General features: G+C 39.2%; 1 long non-coding RNA gene across 2 annotated transcripts in view; it reads left to right on the top strand.

Annotated features, from left to right (window-relative positions):
• The window catches only part of LOC112480631, a 21,022-nt gene extending 8,311 nt beyond the window's left edge, over positions 1-12,711 (top strand). The window contains exons 2-4 of one of the 2 annotated variants that reach the window (XR_003046717.1): positions 9,783-9,943; positions 11,847-11,882; positions 12,136-12,711. This is a non-coding gene — a long non-coding RNA (uncharacterized LOC112480631). Of the gene's footprint in view, positions 1-9,782; positions 9,944-11,846 lie in introns of both variants that reach the window. The other variant, XR_003046716.1, reaches the window with a different exon arrangement.
• The last annotated feature ends 3,516 nt before the right edge of the window (positions 12,712-16,227 follow it).

Consider the following 16,227-nt stretch of genomic DNA (forward strand, 5'->3'; position numbering starts at 1 on the left):
AAAAGACATAAATCTCAATTTAAAATTCAAATCTAGGGGAGGGTAAAGGACTTTAGAAGAGCTCTTGCATGCCACCTTAATGCTGAAGAAAGGTTAGCCACCAATTAACCCTGGGAGAGCTTGTATGGCGGGGCCCAGCAGCTGTCAGGGTGACAGTGGGAGCTGCGGGTAGCATGCTCAGGCAAGTGGTATTTTTTATTCAAGGAAAAGTAGAGTCATGTAAAACCAAAATTCATAGACCTCTATTATGGAACATGGCCTAGATATAAAATTTCTGTTGGAATTTTGGTAAAGAAAATGTTGTTTTAATGCATACTTGAGATAATTTGGGCTAGAAATTGAGGACTTGTGGAGGTAAGAATATTCAAGATGTAAGGCTGGGAAAGGATGGATAGCTTTGGATTAAATATTTTTATTAACCACCAAATAATACATCTTCAAGAAAGGTGTATTAAAAAGCAGATAGAAATTAGATAGCTCCTTACAGCTGCAGAGTAAGATGGCAGAAAGTTCAGGCGTTTGGTGGTCTGAGTTCTGGTTTTACCTTTGGATTGGCTTTTCAAACTAATGTTTCTCCATTATTAAATGAGGTAATGACAAGCTACTCACACGTCATGGGAACAATGGCCTATTGAGGTAATATGGTTGTTCACTCATTCATTAAACATACATTACAAACATCTCTGAGCACATAATCCTTTAGAAGAGATAGGATTGCCAACTAGAGATAAAATAATATCAGCAAAAGCAGGGTTATCACTTAGTGAGTACAGCTTTTGTACTGGCCCCTCTGTTAACTGTTTTTACTTATCGTTTCATTTAATTACAATAACAATTCTATAAGATAGGTTATTATACCACCTACAAATTTGGAAACTGATGCTTACCTTAGTAAGGTTAAATAATTTGTTCATGCCCCCTGGGTACTAAACAGTGAAGACAGAATTTGAACTCACATAGCTAAGTTATACCAACAACAAAAAAATAAACAAGTAGGAAAAAAATGGGTTTGTTTATATTCAGCTCTTACCATTTCACACATCTTTCCAGAATCTTAGATTTTTGTTGTTGTTGTTGTTGCCTCTAGAGCTCTCTAGGGCCTTATACTTTGTTCTGAAACCTTTCTTTCTGGCTTTCTCTTCCACAACTTGTGTTAAAGCACCTGGTATTCTACTCAAATATGGTCATATTCTATTTCCTTAGCACACCCCACCTCTTGAACTTTTTTCTGACCCTGTCTTTGCTTGTACTAGTTCCTGAAATATTCTCTACCTACTGATTCCCCGATACAAGTTGCTCTTCCTATTTTTAGTAGCTGTTTGTTAGTAGCTGTTTCTCAGCTCTGGAACTAAGACTTTTTAAGTAAGGCCTCCTTTGACCTTTCAGATTAAGGGAAGCCATCTAGCGGCAGTCATTAGCTATTTTAATCTCGAGTCAGCAGTGGTCTCTGGCCCCAGGGGTGTGGAAGCTCTTTGTTAATATTTCAGTTTGGAGTAATCTGAGCAATTAATCCTAAACATTTCCTTTCTAACTATGGAACAGTCTCCTGAAAATGAACCTCGTTGATTTGGTAATTAAAATGGCTCGGACTTTCGCGATCATATTTTATAATAGAAGTCCCAGTCCGCGACTGCTTTGGAGGTTTGTTTTTGTTTACCTTAATTCTCACCCTGGCACCAGGTGCCTAAAGCTGTGGATTTGGGATTGAAGAGGAACAGCCTGCCCTGTAAGTGCTTAAAGATGCTGTCTATCTTTTAGCAGTTGAATGATATTTTGGGCCATGTTTTAACTCTCTCAAAATAGAAAGGCGAGTAAGTAGAAGATAATCATTGTATTGTTGATCCTAACTGATGAGAAATGGACCATAGTGTGATGCTTGCTTTGTACCTCTTTTGTACCTTTCCAAGAAGGTGGAAGTTGTCACAAGATACTCACTTCTCATTTGGCATGTATTTCTAGCTTAATTAAACCTAAGCATTAATTCTTAAAAAAAAAAAAAAGAAAAAGAAATTAAATGACTGAGATTGTAGAATGTTCACTACTGCTAATTATTTAAGGATTTATTCATCAGGAAAAAGTGCAACTGCACATGAAACACCAATAATTACTTTTGTCAAAAATTATAAGAAAGTTAAATAATCTTTCTTGTAGAAATCAAGGGTAATTATTTTATTATTAAGACATATTGTTTAATATATACAATGGAATGTTATTCAGCCATAAGAAAAGATGAAATACTGCCATTTGTGACAACGTGGATGGATCCTGAGATTATCATGCTAAATGAAGTCAGACAGGAAAAGGTCAAGAACCATATAATTTTATTCATATATGGGATATAAAACTGAAAGCAACAAACAAACAAACAAAAACTCATAGACATGGACAATAGTTTAGTGGTTACCAGAGGGAAAGGGGGGAGAAGGGAGATAGAAGAGAGTAAAAGGGGTCAAATACATGGTGACAGAAGGAGATTTGACTTTGGGTGGTGAACACGTGATGTAATATACAGATGATGTATTATAGAATTGTGCACTTGAAACCTATATAATTTTATTAACCAATGTCACCTCAATAAATTTAATTATCAATAAGTCTACTTGACCAGAAAGAAAATTTGAATGTCTTACCTTACTGTAACCTCTTAGAAGAGGAGATAAAACTGCCATTTAAACTTGAAAAAAAAATTATGTTGTTTACATACTCATTTTGTATACATAGCTTTTAATTTAATAAATATATAATAAATACATAAAAATAAATAATAAATGCATATATATTTTTATGTATAGAGAGTTTTTTCTATAGAGAGCTTAAGTCACTATATTGGCAATTATCTCATTTGATTTTCATAATAATCCTGTGAAATAGGTAGCTGTTTCCATTTTATAAATGAAGAAAGTAAGTTTTAGGAATTTACTTAATTTGTCTACTTAATGTGTTTTTTGTTAATCTCTTGCCTAAGATTAAGGATCCTATGAGAAAAGGGTGGAGTCACTACACAAGACAACTATTGGCATTGGCTCTGAATGTCATCAATGACCAAAAGGATGAAAGAATTTACTTTTCACTTTTCCAGGCAGTAAAAGCATGGGGTAAAGGGTAGAGGCTCTCGAGTTTGCTTGGCCGTGTTCAGAGCTCAGCTTCATTGCTTACTACATGTGATCTTGTCAAGTCATGTAGACTTTCTAGCCAGTTTTCTTTGGAAAATGGGAATAATAATAGTACTTCTCTAGAGGATAAATGAACTAATTTAGGTAAAGCAGAAAGCGTGAGACTTGGTAACAGCTCCATAAAACCAAGATATCATTACCATTATTATCGTAATGACTAATATTTCATGTGAAAGTTGAGTCCATACCTGAGGCCTGGGTGGAACGAATGCTAGCATAGAAGTACAAGCAGCCATCCTTCAGAATGCAGTAGTGCTGGACCCACATGTCTGTGCTTCTGTTCAGTTGGTGCAGGAGGCCCAGGCATTCTGGGTTCTTGATAGCCAGAGGTGGGAGACTACTGTTGTGCAGAGTGACATCTTCCCAGACATGGCTCTGCAGGTGTGGCACAAAGAGGTATCTGAATGGTCATCCTGCGCCAATGGTCATAGATCTCCTGAGCCAGTGACATCAGCACTGAGGTTGTTTGAATTCAGAGACGCCACTACCCTAACTAATTCTATTGCTAAGGCAATCTGAATACTTGAACAACTAGCCAGAAAACCTGAATTTACCCACTGGCCATACAGAACTTTTCCCTTTTCATGTCCATAGACTATTATCCCTTCTCTTTGGCTTCTATTTTGTTGTAAGGAAATCAAAAGAACGTTAGTGATATATAAAAAGGAAATAGAAATCGGCACCTTAGCAAAGACTATTTTTAATGGTGCCGTCTATAAGAGCTGGTCCCACCTGGCTATTTCACTCACTATGGGGATTGTCCTTCCCAGCCCTGTTCCTAGTAGGTCCACTGTGACTAATAGCAACCCCTGGTTCATGCTTTACTTTATCTAGAACTCCCATTTGTGCAATGGAACAAGTTAAATGCCCCAGGCCACACTGGGACTTAGGCTCTCATGGTCGGTGATGTGGAAGGCCCATGGTAAATCAAGATCCTCTACCCTGGAGGGGAACCCTCAGCCCACAGGCCTGAGAGGCAGGTTCTTCCTGGGAACTTGGCCCAAGCCTGGGGGCATAGTGCTTTATCTGTTTATCAGAATGCCCTGCTCTGCTGCTGGCCAGTCCTCTTTTTCATTTGGTTCCATTTTTGCTCTTCAGTTTTAACAAGGCAGTAAGTACAAAAGGTTTCAGAATGTAGAGCTAGCTTTATTCTTTGCTGTGAAGTGAGAGCCTACTAGGAGTTTGGGTGTTCCCTTTTCACTCTGATACAGACACTCTGAGTGCATTAGCTGAATAGACCTTCTTAAAAATATCGAGGCTTATTAGGATGACGCATTGAAGAGAGATGGATGAATGTATTGAGCATTGTGTTCCAGGTAAAATGAAACAGAAGTCCTGCTGTTTGTCATATGATACTGCCAGTGATTGTTCTGAAAGGACAGTTACAGGGCACAGGGCAGTGCATTCAATCTCAAATGATCCAAATTTTCCCAAATATACAGGGGCCAAAATATATACAAAAGATAATTGACAGTCAATGCTTTTTGCTTGCATGCCATTTTGTGAGGGAATGAATATATTTAAAAGAAATCTATAACCTCATGAGAAATCATATCCATAGCATAAAAATGAAACAGTTGGGTATTAAAGCACCACCCCTCCCCCTCCCCGCCATGGTCATAGCATTAGCTCAGAAAGCGGGGTTTCAAATGCCTTGGGGCAGTGGTCCCCAACCTTTTTGGCACCAGGGACTGGTACTCCTGTGAGAATCTAATGCCTGATGATCTGGGGTGGAGCTGAGGCGGTGATGCTGGCACTGGGGAGCAGCTGCAAATACAGATGAAGTTTAGTTCCCTTGCCTGCCGCTCACCTCCTGCTGTGCGGCCCGGTTCCTAACAGGCCACAGACTGGTACTGGTCAGCGGCCTGGAGATTGGGGACCCCTGCCTTCGGGGCTAAAGTGATGACTCACCTGTTGATGTTATAAAGTTATCTATCAGTTTATAGGTCAAATCTAAGCTAAAAATTATATTACTGCAAAGCTAAGAGTCATGAACAGGCAGAAACAGTGAAAGCTGGTTTAATGTCTCCAAAACAAAGATATGAACATAAAGCACTGCATTTCTGAACATAGGACACTCACTTTGTAGTAAGCTGCTCGCCAACAGCACTATCCCAGGACGTCCCTGGCATCTTGTACTTAGGGAATGAAAATAAATCGGCAGCAATAGTTTAACCTCATGGGAAACTACTGGACTGCTCTGTGTGAAACAGAAATTTCACCCCAGTTTGTGTCTCCCCACTGAGCTCACTGAGAGAAATGTCATACGAATTCCTGAAAATAAAAAGAGCATCAGGAATGCAAGCTCCCCATACTCAGTAAGAAATCCTGTTGTCTTAAAATCCTCTTTCCCAGCTTTTAGAGGAGATCTGAGAAGTCCCAGGGTTGACTGTGTGTGAAATCTAACTTGATCCTTTCCCCCTCTGAGGAGAAAAGCATTGAAGGGGAGATAAATATCAAAAACACCTTACCTGGCGGATAGGGTGGGCTGCTTTGTCCATTGCTTCAAGCCACCTGAAAGACAGTAAAATGAGAAGTGCTCTTCTTGGGGGGGCCTCTGTCCTTCAGACAGAGCAGGCCTGAGGCTCAGAGGGATTTCACTGTTCTAAATTCCTGGTTGAAGGGCAACACGTTCTTACAAAATTGGTATTACTATGTAGCAGCATCCCTCTCCCGCCAGGCATATTTAAAATAAATTATTTTTTATTTTTTTCCTTTACTATAGTTTAATTAGCACCTAAGAGGAAACTCATGCACTTTTTATATTTAGCAAGGTATGTGAATTTGTTAACACCAGCGAGGCTGATAACAACTAGTGTCTTAACTGTAAGGCACTGGCTATTAAAATACGTAAAGACTGGTAAAGAGTCACTGTTTTGAGCCCCCTCCCCAAGTGTATTCTGGACACAGTGGCCACCTTTAGTGCACTCTTTAGAACCTCTGCTTGATAAATTGAATTTTCTTAGTCCTATCTCCTTAGCCATGTATCAGCCTATCCACCTCACCCCAGCTTGCCAATCCTTTCAGATTTTCTTTTAAACTCCATAAATTCCAATCAAACCGTACTGCTTGCTCTTCTCCCAGATGCTTGATTTATTCCCTTTGCCTTCCTCTGTTCCATTTCTTCTTTTGTATGCTTATCCTGTCCTGAACCACACTCTTCATAACTCCCTCCTCCCCATAGCCAGAGACCTCTCCATACCCTCAATTTCTATGCCACTTAAGCTTTTCCTATAGCACTTCTTAATTTCTATTTTTACATTAAAATGTTGAAATAAATGCTCTATATTCTTGGTTCAAGGCTTTTCTAAAGTCAAGAACTTGTGCTCAATCTTACTAATAGTCTGTAGAGACCTTAAAACAGTATCTGGACATAATAGCTATCCAAAGAAATATTTTGCCCATGAAGTAAAATACAATCAAGTCACTATCATCAGATTTCCCTGCTTGTCCTTTAAAGCAACATGCATTTGTTACACAATGTTCCACAAATAGGGACTGGATATTGTTTGCCTAAGAAGTTTCAGACCTAGGGCTTTCTTTAAAATTGGAGATGAGTCCAAATTCTCTTTAAGAGTTATGCCCTTGACACTAAACACTGTTGACCCCTTACCTGTTTGTCATTGTCACCCTCACCACTACTTCATCCCACCCCTCACCCTAAATTAACAGTATTTAAATGACAGTTTTCACTTGACTCACTGGATTGACCAGTGATCTCCATTCCCTCAGGGTGATACACTGAACAATGATCAAAAGTCACTGAATGCCCCGAGTCGGTAGGTTACCTTCTAGAATGCCTGCACAAGTCTACCCTCCAGCTGGGTTGAAATCTTACAAAATGTCAGCTGGAGTCATTCTCCACAAAGCAACATTGTTATCATTTATTTTGTTCACCTCACTGTAGAGTATTAAATTGTAACCCTACTACATTATTTTGAAACCTGGCACTATCCATCCAATTAGCTTAAAATATATAAATTTGATAATTCTGGGGGAAGCTAGATGTGAACCATGGCAGTGTTGAATTTTGTTTTAGAAAATGTGGAGATCTAAAATACATGAGTTAGGATAAAATGCTTCTGTTCTTTAGAAATTCTGTTAGGAAAAAACTGGGAGAATAATGAAGAACCAAACTTCTCATACCTAAGAAACTGACTATTGATTGCCGTTATGAATTTGCTATTCCTTACCCTACTTCCAGTCCCAAGAATATATAAGACTGCTGTTGAAGAAGTGTTTCCCCAGCCAAAGTGAAACTGATAAGAAAAAAAGATTAGTGAATTACCTTTTCATTTCTTGGTTTGAGGTTGCACAGAGGCAAAAAGTTCTATTTCCAGACTGAGGCACACAGTTAAACACAAATGGTTTTCCCAAACTGCTGTCAATGCCAACTTCTGCACCTTCCAATTTTATCATCTCTAGAGGCAAGCATTTTCCTTCATCCTGTAATTGACACAAGGAAGAGGTTCAGCATGGGCACTGCAACTAAGCAGACAAGGGAGAAAATGAGAGAGGAAAGGAGAATTAAAGTTATTTTGGGGGATCAATTGCTTATTCTGAAATAAAAATAAAACCCAATTGAATATTTGTAGATTATGTTCTCTATGATACATTCCATGATACTTCGAATTTCCAGCTATGATATTTTCCCACATCCCTTTGAATAGCTTCTATTAATATGCATTATATTTATGTCAACTTAGGAAGGTATCATTAATTTTTAATGCTTATTTTTCCTATAAGAAAAAGGAAATTGATATTACAAAATATGTGTGGTTGGTAGTGACATGAGATCTCTAGTTAGTGTTTATAGTTAGTATGCATTTCATGCTTATTCTGTCAGGATCTCTTATAAAAACTTTACATATATTAACTGATTTATCTTCACAAATAAATTAGTTCCTTTTATCATCTCTATTTTACAGATGAGGAAACTGCAGCATAGAATAAAGACCACTTTTCTTTAAATGACTGTAGTTTAAAATATCGTGGTATGTATATAAGACTAAACCATGACAGATATTTTGTTATTTCTATTTATTTTACTGTTATATCTCAGAACATCCTGTCTATTATTTACGTCTTTGTTAAAAACAGCTATATTGAGGTATAATTTACATACCATGAAGTCACTCACGTACATGTATAATGCAGTAATTTAAAACAAATTTATGGAGTTGTAAAACCTTTGCCTCAATGTAGTTTTAGAACTTTTCCGTCATCCTTTAAATTTTCTTTGAGTCATTTTGCATTCAATTGCTATCCTTACCCCTCCAATCACAGGCAGTCACAGATCTGTTTTCTATCTCTATAAATTTGCCATTTCTGGACAATTTATATAAGTAAAATCATATATTATATGGTCTTTTGTGACTAGCTTCTTGCACTTAGCATAATGTTTTCAAAGTTTCATTCATGCTGTAGCACTTATTACTACTTCGTTCCTTATTATTGCTGAGCTATATTCTATTATATGGATATGCCTCATTTAGTCTATCCATTCACAAGTTGATGGAGATTTTTCTTTCCAGCTTTGGTCTATTTTGAATAATGCTGCTGTGAACATTGGTGCACAGGTCTTTGTTTAGACATATGTTTTCATTTTCTTTGGTGGATTGCTAAGAGTGAAATTGCTGGGCCATATGGTAAGTTTATCTTTAACTTTATAAGAAACCACAAAACTGTTTTCCAAAGTGACTGTACCGTTTTACATTCTCATCAGCATTATGAATGTCCCAGATTCTCTACACCCTCACCTAAATTCTGTATTGCTTGTCATTTTGATAATAGCCATCCTACTGGGCATGTAGTGGTAACTGCTAGTAGTTTTAATTTGCATATTTTTCTAATGACTGATGATGTGGAACCCCATCTAGAGCAGAGATTCTTAACCAATTTTAGAAAATGACTTCTGTTGAAATGCTGATGAAAACTAGAGATCCTCTCCCCCCAAAATACATAAATGTATATGTGTGCATGTAGACACATATATGTACATGTGTATGTACTTACATATGCTAAAATGTTTCTTGCAACTCATAGGGGAGTGTATACAAAAATATTCTTTGTCTCAAAGTAACATCTCATAGTCGTATGGCACTTTATTTTTTGAAACATTTTCATGGACTCTGTCTTTTTTAATCACAATTATTCTATAAAGTAGAAAGCTACTGTTATCCCCAGTTTTTAGAAGAAAAAACCGAGTTTCAGTGGGATGTCCCAAGATTGCATAGACAGAGATAGAATGTAAGCAATGGTCTGTTGGCTTTGTCTTCCACATTACTTCTCTCACATATCTGCCTTCTTTGGCCACTGTAGTTTGAGAAACTGCTGGCTTTTAGAGTTAGCACTTGAAGGCTGCAGTATTCAATAGTTTAGAAGACAGAGTATTTCCTGAAGCCATCAGTTTTCCTGGAATAGAGACAGAGATCTGAAATTTTGATCTGTTTTAGTAAATATTAGAAAGGTAGCACATCTTCTAATAATTGTATATGGGCAATACTCTGACATTAGAAACCAAAAAAAATATGTTTTCATTTGCTTTAATAAGGATAAAGACTTTGCATGCCTATAAATAGTGACTAATTATTTATATCATTTTCCTAGGAGCATCTTAAACTAAGAAAAAAAAGATCAAAAAACAAAACAAAGCAAAAAAAGCCTGGAGAAGCATAAATAAAGCCCGGAGATAATACTCTCTTCTGCTCATTTGCTAAGAGCAAATTCTCACTGGGTCTGCTTTCCTTTGGGCCCATTACATAGATAAGGTAATATAATATATTGGTTTCTCAGAATCAGCCCTATTAGGTCACTCTGGAACTACAATGTTCTCCCACATCCTTTGCTGTTGGAGAAGGCAAAGGAGTACATTCATGGCATATGATAGACAACAAAGAATCGTACCTGAAGTCACCTATGAGGCTCTTTTGCCTCTGCTCAAGTTGTAGATGTGTGAGAAGAATGAATGATTGGTGAATGGACTAGATTAAACAACGATCTCTCATGGTCCAGATTCTGTTTTCCCTAATCTCAGCGGCTGCCTCATTATCCGTGATTATGAGCCTGCTGTGGCCCTGAAAGCAGCTGCACTAAGCACCGTGGGCACAGAGCCTGTGAAGGAGGTGTGGGTGCTCTTGCAACTATGCCTACTCTCCTTACTCTTTTCTCTCATTTCACCAGTCCGAGCACCCTTAAACTCCACTTTTGTGGAGATACAGAGGTTGGAAAAAATTCGCTGTTCAGTCTAATCTTAATGCTGCTTGGACTGTGGTTCTAAATTCCCCAAATCAAATATTTTCAAGAGATAAAAGACAACTGAAATCTTTTTTCTATCTTACAGCTATGCCCCTGGGGTTTTCAACTCTTCCTTTAAGTGAAACTCAATCTTTCAGTTTGGCAATAATTCTTAAGTGAGTTGAGTTCTGTTTGATTCCTTCCCCCTGGTTCTGCCAAAAGTCTCACTCATCATTGTTGGTACTGGAAACAATGATAATTTAAGACTCTGGTTTCCCCACCACTTTATATTCTCCTTTTCCAAGGCATGAAAAGGCTCTCGCTCCATTTTTCTGTTCCTGAGCCAAATCAGAGATCCAGCTGTTTCATGTGTGCAGGACTGATTAAAAGAGCAGGGATGCCGAAGGGATTTTCCAAGGAATTGTTCAGGGAGGTGCAGAAGCTATCTGCCGAAAGTAAAGGAACTTGGGCTATTTATGCCAGACAGCCCAGGATGATGTTGATATAGTCTGTCACGGAAATAGGATTTTATAGCAGTAATCTCAAAGGTCAGATGGCTCAGCAAAAGAAAATAGTAAACAATAATAATGACAAAAAGGCAACTCGGAGTGAATCCACTCCCCAATTAAATTATTTCTCTAAAGAAAAATACAGACAAGGACATTTGTGTCTGACTTCAACTTGGGCTCTCTGGTAAAACAAATTACCTGCAGATGCTTTTGTGTTATTGGCTTTGGTCAAAATTTTGGTTTGAACATGCTAGAAATTTTTTTTTGTAATTGTTGTTGCTAGGACTCTTTGTCTAAGAAAAGAGAAAAGGCTGGGACACTATACTAACATGTTTCATTTTATCTGAAGGCACAGTCATGAAAATCCACAAACTAAGGAGGAGGAAAAAGACATCTTTAGCCATGAAAAATAGCTAATTCTCAGTGGGGAAACCAGAGCCAAGATAAATTTAGAGGGAAAAAAAAGCATGTCCTAAAGCAACACACCACATGAAAGGGCGCATGAAATATACATCTAGAGTGCTATATTTAAAGCTAGCAGGTTGGAGCAAAATTGAAGGATGAGAGTCTCTTGGAGCCTTATTAATGATACTGAGAACTCTTTATCTCTAGGCAGCAGTACCCCATCCCCACTGGCGACAGACAACCATCACTCCTCGATAGCCATGAGATGATGGCCTCTGTACATGTCCTAGCTGATAGGATCAGGAAAGCAGCAAAGCCTGAAAGGGCAAGAAGGAGGGAAAGATACAACAGGACTTTCTCACTGTGCTGACTTTGCTAGTTTTGTCCTGTCATTAAATAGAAATCTTGACTCTAGAGACTGTGAGCCCCTCACTACACCAATCATTATTATTACAAACATACGTGTGTCTGTGCAGGCATGTACTTGTTTATTTATTGATGTTTTCTTTTTTTTCCCTTCCAGGTGGGCAAGAAAGGATGGATGAGAACAGAAAGTAAAGTGAGCATGCAAGTCAGACTCTTGTTTGTGGGTGGTACTGAATTCCCTGTCACAGCTTTGTGAATTTAACATTTCTCTTTTTGCTTTCATCAAGAAATTGAGATGACAATTTTATTGCCCCGAAAATTATAATATTCAATCTCTAGTCTGAACATACCGCTCTTTCCCAGCATTCATCACGCTACCTGGTTGCCACTGTGACATCAGCAGAGGTAACTGGCTGCAAACTTGGATTTTGTGCTTTTCTTTTCAGATAGCCCGGAGTGGAGAAACATTTTTTTCAGGAGTGATAAATACATGCTGGCAGCACAATGTTGTTTCCTGGCACCAGGGAGACTCCGAGCTCCAGGAAACACGGGAGGCTTTAGGGGCTGAAGGAGTTCATCTGCACAGACAGGCTTCCTGCTGGAAAATCGGCCAAGTGGAGAGACGCTAACGATGGGGTATCTGGGCTGCCCAGGCTCTATAGCTTTGAAGAGACACTTCTGGCCTCAGTGACATGTCTCATTTGTCACCATTTTCCTTGGCTCCTAAACTATCCCTTAGAGTACAACAACTACCAACCACCTAGTACTTGCATTACAACAGAAAGACTGTGAAGCAGTAAATCTGAGTCATAGTCATGACCTTGTTCAAAACTGTCAAAAGGTTACCAAGTTAACTATAAAATCAAGACATTCTATATCTTAAGCTCTGTAATTGAATGTTTGTCCTACGAGGTTTCCCTCTGAACTCAGTGTATTGTTGGCTTGTTGGTGGATTCTAGAGCCAGAGGAGCTGGGTTTGAATAAACACTGCACCACGTATGAGGTCACTAATGTAACCTTAACTTCTCTGTGCCTCAGTTCATTTATCTATAAAATAGGGTTGTTCTCAGGATTGAATTAAGATGTATGTAAAGTGTTCAGAACATCGTCTGGCACTTTGTATGTGATATGTACATGTTAAATTTCATTATTATGTAGAAATTTGATAAAGTGAAGAGTTAAAGCCTAGAAAATTAATTAACCAAGAAGCTTTAATATAGGTGTCAGGTTAACCTTATTTAAAGTAAGTTCCTATATCTGTCTCTTTTGTTTCCACTCCAAGCATTATAGGCTGAGTGAACAAGGGGAAAGATTTAATTTCTCAAAATCTCAGTATTCTCATTTGTAAAATGGGAGTAAACAGCTTCCTTTGGGAGGATGAGATGAGCTCATCTATGTAGCATATTTGACACATAGCTGTTCAATGAAGGTTCTCTCTTTCCCACATCTTGGGTCCACTTTCAGTTTAAGTGCAAATGTAGCATCACTACAATATCCCTAGGATTCAGGGAAGCTATGAGAAAAGCTCCTGCTCCAGAACCAGTGATGGGTATTACTGGGAGAAGGGCTGGGTTGGAGTGGGGTAGGGCTGAGATGGAGGGAGAAGGCAGGAGGAAGGGAGGCGGTGACTTCATCGTCACATCTTGGAAAGGAGTTGTGATGATCTGCGTGGTTGGCTCCCATGCCTGGATTTTTGTCTTTCAGGTGACAGAGCTCATTCGATGCTTTCTTTACCTTACTCAGAGATTCAGTACTTGCCTCTGGTTACATTTGGCCTGAGAGTCTCTCTCTACAGCCCACAGGTGGAGGCTGGCTGCTGCCGAGAGCTAGGCACTTACTACTGGCTCTCCCTCCCTCTGTGCTCACATCCTAAGAGGCTGCTTTTGGATCTTTGCCGTTCTGGGTTTTAAAGGATTTCTGTCTCCCTCCCTGCCGTCCACCGGTGCTTAGTGGGTGCATCTATATCTTCTGCCAGAGGTTGAGCTAGACCCTGAGGCCCTCCGTGGCTTTAGCCTTAGGCTGGTCTTCTGCCTGACAGCATTCCTCAGCCCCTTTTCTGGTCATGTTCTTAGATTCTTACTCGTGGTCTTTTGCTGGCCCATCTGTCCCTTTCTGACCCTCACTAGGAAGGAGATAACCTAGTTCTCTTGAAAGGGAGTGTTTTGTTCTCAGTGGATTCAGAAGTTTATCTATACACATGATGGCCTACTCAGCACCTCTGAGGAGAGTAAAAGTAGCTCTCTTTTTCTAATCTCTTTGTAGATCCCCCACTTTTTTTCCTTTTGAAAAATTGGGGTGTGTTATGGACTGAAGTTTTGTCCCCTAATTCATATGTTGAAATCCTAACACTCAATGTGACAGTATTAGGAGGAAGAGCCTATGAGAGGTGATTAGGTCATGAGGGTGGAGCCCTCATGACTGGGATTGGTGCTTTTATTAAAAAAACTCCAATTTTTTATTAAAAAATTGCCCCTTCTGCCACTTGAAGACACATTGGAAAGACAGTTGTCTATGAATGAAATCTGCCAAAGCCTTGATCTTGGACTTCACAGTCTCCAGAACTGTGAGAAATAAATGTTCGTTATTTAAGCAACCAAGTCTATGGTATTTTTGTTAAGCAACCTGAATGGACCAAGACAGGGTAATAACCTGAAAGAAAAATTCTGTTTTTCTTTGAAATATCTTACCCCACCCTTCTATTTCATTCCTACTGACATTACTTTGATCCAAGACCTTGGCGTCTCATAGCTTTATCACTCCAGCAGCCTCCAGGCTCAGCTTCTCAATACCAGTAAAATCTTGACAACATAATCTGAATCATCTGTTATCACCCACACAAGGTCTGCTTCCACTGCACTGCCCACGACAATGTGCCATTGACAATTTATTGCCTCTCAGCACCTAATTTAAACTTCATTGCCTGATTTGCAAAAATGGATCTGAGACCCTTTGGTTTCTTTTTCCTTTGCCAGCTGGCACAAAGGTAAACTTTGCCAGCACAGAGCACTGAAGAGACATTGCAGGAAAGACTCATCTTCCTGGTCTCCGTGGGTAGTTCCAAAGAAGCCTACACAGTGCTGCATTTTTCTCCACTCCTCAGCCCTCAAGATTTCCTCCAGTTCTAAGTGCTAGCAGGATGCATCTTCCTCAGGGCTTCCCAGCTCTCAATTGGGGGTGCGGTGGCATAATGGGACCCCAGACAGCGAAGCCTGCACTCTATCCCAGGTTTCTGCTCGGCACATCCTTTCCTCAGCTTTGTAGGAAACTGGCCCCCTGGCTTAAGAGGTATCCAAAAATACATTAGGTTTTTACAGAGAGAGGCCTCTGCAGTTCTCAGTTTCAGCAGCAAGCACAGTGACACCCCAGTACCCTCTATGCACCTGACTGTGCATGCCCAAGCATAAACTTTGGCTCACCTATATTGTGGACATTAGTTTTTGTGGCTGTTCCAGTGCAGACACTGTACTCTCTGGGCCTCCCACTTATAGCAGTACCCTGACACCCTTGGTACTCCTGACTCACTGCACATCTGTCCAGCAGCCTTGACTCACCTGAGCTCCAGCAGGTTGTTACTGCTTGCTCATACACTATGGCTCAGCTCTGGCCCAGGCAATCCAGCAAAATCCTCCATCATCTAGTGGCTACATCCAACCTTCTCCAATTAGTGCTTCCTTGGGTTCTCTTTCTCTCTCCCCCACCAATTTCTCTCTCTCTCTCTCTCTCTCTCTCTCTCTCTCTCTCTCTCTCTCTCTGCCTCCCTGCCTCCCTCTCTCCCTCCCTCTCCCCTGCAATCTGCTTTAAGATACCTTTTAGAGTTCTCTTTTTTTATGTTTATAATTACTTTCCTTAACATTGGTTAATAGTTCTTTATTTTAAACTTCCTCTGTTTAATTACTGTGTATGATAGTTAATTCTAAGTGTCAATTTGGCTAAGCTATGGTACCTAGATGTTTGGTCAAATACCGTTCTAGATGTTGCTATGAAGGCATTTTTCAGATGTGATTAACATTTATTTTTTTAATCTTCCCATGCATAATTTACTGAAAATAAAAAGAGTTTAAATACACCATATTTTCCATGTGTAATTTTAATTAATGTTTGCTTTTTAAAATTATAGTTTACATTCAATATTATTTTATACTAGTTTCAGGTGTACAGCATAGTGGTAAGACATTTATATAATTTACAAAGTGATCCCCTGATTAGTCTAGCACCCACTTGGCACTACCTATAGTTATTACAATATTATTGACTATATTCGTTATGCTGTACTTTACAGATGTGATCAACACTTAAATCAGTAGACTTTAAGTAAAGCAGATTACTCTCTATAATGTGGGTGTGCATCGTTTAATCAGTTGAAGGCCTTCAGAGAAAAAGATGGAGGTCTTTCAAAGGAAGAAGAATTCTGTTCCTAGACTAGCTTCAAATTCCAACTTGAAATTCAAATCTTCCCTAGGTCTCCAGCCTGCTGGACTGTCCTGTAGAATTCAGACTTGCCAGCCCTGAAAATTGTATAAGCCAATTTCTTAAAATCT

Source organism: Pteropus alecto, unplaced genomic scaffold, assembly GCF_000325575.1.
Source record: "Pteropus alecto unplaced genomic scaffold, ASM32557v1 scaffold20, whole genome shotgun sequence".
Lineage (NCBI taxonomy): Eukaryota > Metazoa > Chordata > Mammalia > Chiroptera > Pteropodidae > Pteropus > Pteropus alecto.